The following is a 7,751-nucleotide window of genomic DNA, read 5'->3' on the forward strand; positions in this document are numbered from 1 at the left end:
CCTAGAGGGGGAGGGGATCTTACTACTGGATTGGGACCTATTGCTCTAGGGGTCGGTTTAACTTCTTCTTTCTTTATGAGAAACATGCCTCCTCGATCAGCACCCGGTTGATAATATCGCATTCCCCAGGTTTTTCCAACAAACCATCCACTATGTTCAGGATCTGTTACGTTAAGGAATATATTCACAGTTGCCATCGGGTGGGGTGTACCCGCGGGGAGCTAATTGTAGGGAACTCCTTTCTCCCGAGGGAGGAGTGCACCCTGCAGGTCCCCATCCAACCCTTAAGAACTTATCAGTATTTGCCCGAGGAATTGGCCAGTTTGAAGCAATCATTTCACACCCCCAGTAAGCGCAGTAATAGTGTCCTGGGGTATTACAATACGAGGGCCCTGTGCTGGGGCACATATAAAATCCCATTTTGTTAAAGCATGGCTCAATTTGAACTAATTGGCATAAGGTTGTAGTAAAAGAAGGTGACCCTGATGTGGTCTGTTGTTGTATTATCGTTTGGTCCTCCCATCGATAGAGAGTCCATTTAAAAGGTTGGTGGGAACTCCCCTTGTTTATTGCTATCATTACCGGTAAGGTAAGGAGGATTAGGGAGAGCGACCCAGCCCCTGGTTGGCTGAAAATCAGCCAGTGGAGGTTCATTTTGTTGAGGGTTGTTCTGCTTAAGGAGATGCTTTATTTTAGAAGTCTTCGGAGGCACTTGCCAATCCCCACAAGGATACCCCTCTGCCTTGCCCTGGGCCTACTCTGTTGCTTCAGAGTAGCCGGGTAAGTTTTCTTCTCGGCAGCAGTTGTAGTCTTCAGGGGACTGCCTCCTGAATCCTCTCCTTGTTCTGTCACAACCCACTTTCCAATACTGAACCCAATAGGGCTATCTTCAAATACAAGGGTTTTGCCACTGTCCCGAATCCTCACAGGGTTTGGAACACTTCCTGTATCTTTTCTTACCAAAACGCTTCTTACACTTCCTCTTGGTTATTTCCCAAATGTCTGGACTTATCAGTGATTATTAATATCCTAATGGTATCTAAGGTTTTTCCCCAACACTCATTACACCATCGTTCAACATAAGGAAACTTTTTCACTGCTGTATCCCGCACCCGTGACACACACGACATACCCACGGATTGCATTGCTTACATACAGGACATGCGATGTGCGACTTATGTAATTCCTTACAATTGTCCATAAAAGCCTAGTATCCAGGGCTGTGCGTCACGTGTCTGTTTCCTCTTGAAGGTCAGCTTCAACTCATCCAGTTTCCCGGTGACTTCCCAGTCTGTGTGCAGGATAGGACCTTTTACTCGACTAGCGTGTGTCCATCCTCTTTCCGCGGTGCGGACTGCGATATCTGTGGTGAGTAAAACAAGGAAAGGTCCCTCCCAGGACGGGTTAGCGGTGATTCCCTCCATGTTTTTATGAGTACTTGATTTCCTGGTTTGATACGATGTATTGCTATATCTAAAGGTGGTCTCTAGACCACCAGACCTCGCTTTAACAGTTCTTACGAAGCCACACAAGCACAAAAGGGCCCGCGGGACTTCACCACACAACGCAGGAAAAAAAAACAAAGAACATATGCGGCAGGGACAACACCTCCCCCCCCACTCTGCTCGGTCCCCTGGACAGGAGAAACGGCACAGGAGCCACAAAGTGACCTTGGACAGGTGCCACTGTTCACTGATCAACCAGCTGCAAGTCTGGTTCGTGCTGCCAGAGATGCACTTTGCAGACCTACAAAACCCAAGAATTTGCCCCAAATATTTCTGCATAGCACAGCATCAAACACATCTTAGTATCTTATTCAGTCTGGAATTCACACCTCAATCTATTGCGATTATGGAAGCTACTGAAAAGTCAATGAAAGGGGTTCTACGAGAGTTGGTCCCCACACTGAACACTAAAACACATGTAAAATAAAAGGGGGCAAACTTCCAAGTCACGATTAGGGACGGTGATAGGTTCGACTTTTTTTCAGATTCACCTCCCATTAAAGCAAGAGAAAAGTGCAACTTTGCAGCATGTTTGTTCACGTCAAGTTTTGCCTCAAGAACACATTTTGCAGTAACAAAATATGGTCTATAAAGTTGCAAAGTGCACAAGCTGAAGGCACAGAGTACAAGCACATAGGAAAACAGATTTCAAAATACAAAGTAACAAAAAAGAAATCTGGTATTTAAAACTCCCTGACAGAAGATACATTTATATGGGACCAACTCTCAAAGGTGACAATTTTTAAACTAATGAACAAATATTGCACAATAACAAAGTTTTATTCTTATTAAGTAAAAGCTCCCGAAAATACCTTGAAGTTTAAAAACTAATACACTGACGTGTTAACTAGTTTTAAGAATGTCCTTAATATTAAGAAAAGAGTGCAAAAAGGATTCTTCCATTCTAACACTTTTTGGAAACTGCTGATTCCAGCTGCCCATTTCTTTTATTACCAGCAACGCAGCTTTCTTAGCTTCCTCATCTGCTAAATTATTCCCTCTTATTTGCGCGGAGGTTCCCTTCCGATGGCCCTTTACATAAACTACCGCAATTTGTTTGGGCCCTCTTAATGCCTCCAAAGTTTGCGTTATTAAGGTCTCATGTATTAATCCTTTACCCTGAGAATTCATCAGTCCCCTCTCTTATCTTTTAACAACTGTAATACCCTCAATACTGCGAACAGCTCACAAGCCTGCGCTGACCATCCTGAGTTAAGGGGACCTGACTCCTTAGTTGTCCAGCTGTTTCCATCTATTATAGCGTATCCTGACTTCCTTTTCCCATCCACTACCCGTGATGATCCACATAAAAACTCCTCTTCTTCTTCTAAATCCTCTCTTACCTTGGTATAGTTTTACTTTCAATTCCCGATCTTTTATTTCTAAACTAATTCCCAATTCGACCATTAAATCCCTTCCTAATAGGTTATATTCAGCTTCAGGCACTAATAAAAGGGACCCTGTCCCTATTCGGGATGGGGATTCTATTTCTACCCCTTTAATTACTAGTACAGAAAAGGGGTCTCCTTTTGCTCCTATTACTTCTATTTTCTCCGAAGATGGAGCACATCCCCGGGGCACAGTTTGGACAATAGGTCTTTCTGCCCCAGAATCCACCAGGAATTCCATTTCCTGGCACTGGGGACCTAACTTTAATTTTATCAAGGGCTCTGTTGTTTTAGGAGTCCCCAGCAGATAGAGCCCCTGACACCCCTACTCAAAATAATACATTTTCTCATCCTGTATACGTTTCCTACAGCTCCTTCGCATATGTCCCTTCCTCTGACAGTAAAAACATTCGATTTCCTTCAAATCCTTCAGTCCGACTTGACTTCCCTGAGGTGGCCCGTTCCCACCTATGCGTGGTGGCCCTCCCTTCTGTGGAGCCGTCCTCTGTCCCTCTCCAACTGCCGCTACCAACATTTTAGCTTGCCTCTTCTGAGTCTCTTCCTCCCTTCTCACATAAACCTTCTGTGCTTCCCTTAGCAACTCATCCAACCCTTTCTCTTGCCAATTGTCCAATTTTTCTAACTTTTTTTTTTTTTTTAATATCCGGCCATGACTTCGCCACAAACTGTGTTTTTAAAAGAGCTTGCCCAACCGGTGTCATAGGGTCTATACCGTAATAAAGCTGCAAGCTCTTTCTTAGTCTTTCTAGCCATTCTGTGGGAGTCTCATCTTTCTTTTGTTGTTCTTTAAAGGCTTTATTTATGTTCTGCCCTTGAGGGACAGATTCCTTAATCCCTTGGACGATTATAGTGCGGAGATCTCCCATATGGCCCCTGTGTTCCGGGTTTTGATTATCCCAGTTAGGGCGCTGCTGGGGCCACTTAATGTCAGCACCCGGCCCTTGTTGGTGCCGTTGGTAAAGATTTAGGGCCTGACAAATCCAATTCTCATATGACCCAAAAATTGGCCAAAATAAATGATCTGGTCTAATCTGCTGGTTTCCCCAGCCATGCATGCAATAGCAAACCATCTTTTCCCTATTTTTGTTTCGCGTGCTAGACCTCTCCGTGGGTCCCTTCCCAGTGAACACAAGGCCCAATGAGGATTCTCGGGGAATATCTGGCAACCTCTCTGTGGGTCCCTTCCCCATGGGATCAGAAGGCTTGCCCTTCTTCTGTCCCATCTTCCGGAGTGTCTTCTTTTCACACACACACACGCACCCCTCGTTCGTGGCTCACGCCCTCGCGGGCTATGAGAACCGCACTACTAGAGAGTCCCGCCCTGCCTTACAGGGTCCACACTCACTTCGCTTCCTCCCCAAGCCGGGGGGGGCGTCTCGTTCATGCACACTCCAGGATACCCACCCCAACCGAACGGAATCGCTTTCTATACTTACCCTCCCCGGGGTCTTCGTCCGGTTCTTCGTGCACAAAGGTTTAAGGGGTTCAATTCTTTTGCCTAATTACCTAAATTTAGGGTTCGGAGGTTAAGGTTTCAGGGCGATCCTCTGTCCACTCCAGGGCCGTCTGAAAACGGGACGGGGCGCCTCCCTGAAGTTTAGGAGTCCCTCCCAGAGATCCTTAATCCGAGTCACGGCACCAAAATTTGTTATAAATAAGAGCCAATAAATCGATTCTGCGTCAATCAATCGATTTTATTTAGCAAGCGGTAATTAGGCAAAACAGCGCTGGGTGACCGGGGGAAGCTCAGTTCCACCAACAGGCACACCAAATCAACCTTTCGTATGTGCTTATATACGTTATGCGTTCGTTTACGTGCTGGGAATTTCCGCCTCTGGAACTTTTGTTATCTGCTGCAACATCCGCGCGCTTTGTTATCTGTAACACCATCTGGGAGTCCTATTATCTGTGGCACCATCCGGGAGTCCTGTTATTTATGGCACCACCTGGTAGTCCTGTTATTTATGGCATTGTCTTTAACTACTACTACAAGGTTCTACATAACATAATCAAACTCGCACAAGCACAGTTACTGCTTACAATAATATGCATAATACAATTGAATCCTACTCGATTTGTTCAACATTAAAAATTTTGACCATCACTTATTACAGTAGAATTCTCCAATGGATACCGATGCAGAGTGTCTCCTGAAGAGCTATGGACAGACAGGAAAAGCAGATCCAGCTCCAGCAGATCCCCACCACAGATGAGCTGTGTCCATCAGTGCCAGCCCCTCTCCTCAGACCAGAACAAGAGTCCTGCTCCAGCAACAGAGCAGCCTGACCCAAAGGAGTGTCTGCAGAAGGAGGTTTCTCTTCCTCCTGGATTCCTCCCTGCAGGCACAGAAATGCTCCCTTGCTCTGCTCCAGGGACATCCCTTTCCCCAGGGGAGGGTGTCCAGCCTGGCCTGGCCGGCTGGTCCTGGTTCCCTCCCTGTGCTCCCCACAGGGCCCTGAGCTGGCGATGCTGCTCTGCAGAGCGAGGGGCTGCGGTGCCCTGGGGCCATGGGCTGACTCTGCTCTGGCCACGCTGGTTGGGCTGGGAAACAGACCCAGCTGGATGAGGATCACTGCTGCTGAGCCCTTTCCACCCTCCCAGCTGGCTCAGGAGCCCAGGACAAGGCTGGGCAGGACCATGGGGTGTCTCTCATGGCACCAAGGGCAGGGGAGGGCTGAACCAGATCCAGCCTCTGGGCTTCCAGGATGGTGTCCTGAAACATTCTCCAGTCTGACATCTTTTGGCATCCTGGCTCCTCACAGCCTGTCCTGGCATTGAAGGGCCCTTGTTACCCTGTGCCCTCCTCAGGTTCACCTCTTCCTCTGGGACACCTTGCATGATCACTCCTTTTACCAGGACTGTTTTGTTGAACCCAGCAGGCAGCTGAACATCACACACAGCCCTTCTCTTACTCCCTCCAGCCCAGTGGGATGGGAGAGGGAATCAGGAAAGAAATAAACATCTTGGGTTAAAATGAAGACAGTTTAATGAGACAGAAAGGGAAAACAATAGCAATAGCAACAATAGCTACAATAGCTACAATAGCTACAATAGCAACAATAGCTACAGTAGCTACAATAAATATAACATAATAATGATAGTAAATAAAATAATTATAGTAATAGCAATTATAATAATAATGATGGCAGTAGTAATAGTAGTAATTGCAAAAATGGTAATAATAATAACAGGAGATATAAACCAGGTCACGCACAATGCAATTGCTCACAACCCATTGAGTGACACCCAGCCAGATCCCAAACAGCGGTCCCCCATATAACTTTTCTCTAGTTTACATGCCAAGCATGACATCATATGGTGTGGAATATCCCTTTGGCCACTTGGGCCAGCTGTCCTGCCTGTGCCCCTCCCAGCTTCTTGTGCATCTCCAGCCTCCGTGATGAAAACTCCTTGGTTTGGGATAAACATGGCTTAACAAGAACCAAAACATCCCTGTGCTATCAACATTCTTCTCAGATTAAATCCAACACACCGCACTCTACCAGCTGCTAGGAAGAAAATTCACTCTCTCCCAGCTGAAACCAGGACAGTGCCCCCCCCTTATTCTGTACCATCTGTGTTGTGCCCGGGTCCCACACTCTCCAATACATTCCAGTTAATCAAGAGCACTTTCCTGTCTCTGGATATACACACAGATCTCATTCCTCAGTCTATAGGCCACGCCTCTAAAATGTCCAGTGAGTTCATGTGGTCCATGGCTTTGGGCTCCAGGGGTCATAAGAGTCTTTCAGGACAGGAGAGACGGTCTTTGCTGTTGGACTGTTGTGTCCTGTGTCCAGAGCTCGTAGCTGGTGTATCTGTCACAGCCAGGGACAGGGTGTGAGTCTGGGTGGGCAGCGAGTGGCACCTCAGGGAGATCCTCTGACAGTGCCTGGCAGCTCCACTGCTCTCCAGGATGCATCTGCCACTGCTGGTGGGACAGCGCCAGGCAGATCAGTCACAGACGTGTCCCTGTCTTTTTGGATGTGTGCGACCAAGAAGGGAGCTCTTCATCCAGGCCTTGGTACCTCACAAATCCCCCTGGGACCCTGAGCCAGACCCCAACCCTAACCACTTCCGCTGACACCACTCCCTAAGCCCTAACCCTAACACTTATCCATCCCTTACCCTAACCCTCGTCCTAACCCCTGGATTAAAACTTACCCTACACCTATCATTCACCTAAAACTAACCATAACATTAACCCAATCACCACCCTAACCCTACCTCTTAGCCCAAAATCTAACCTAAACCAAACCCTCCCTAACCCTAAAATTAACCCTAACCCTAACCCTAGCCTTCCCCTAACTCTTACCTGAAATATCACCCTAATGTTACCTCTAACCCTAACCCATAACACTAACCTAATCCTAAAACTAACCCCAACGCACCATACTAACACCAGACTTAAACCAAACACTACACTAAACCAAGCCCTAACCCTAACTCCTAACCTATAACTCTTACGACTGACTCCAACCCTAAACTACCCCTAATTCAAACCCTAATCCATTATCCTAACCCTAAAGCTATGCCGACCCCTAACCCCAAAACCTAACTCCATAAGCTGTAACCCTAACACTTATCCATCCCTTACACTAACCATGATCCTAACCCCTAAACCTAAAACTTACCCTACACCTATCATTCACCTAACCATAACATTCACTCAAACACCATCCTAACCCTACGTCTTGCACAAAATCTAACCTAAACCAAACCACCCTAACCCTAAAACTAACCCTAGTATAACCCAAAACCTAAACCTAACCCTAAACCTAAGCCTATCTAACCCCAACTTTAACCGCTTACACTAAAACTAACCCTAACTCTACCC

The sequence above is a fragment of the Columba livia genome, chromosome 22, assembly GCF_036013475.1.
Source record: "Columba livia isolate bColLiv1 breed racing homer chromosome 22, bColLiv1.pat.W.v2, whole genome shotgun sequence".
In the NCBI taxonomy this organism is placed as follows: domain Eukaryota; kingdom Metazoa; phylum Chordata; class Aves; order Columbiformes; family Columbidae; genus Columba; species Columba livia.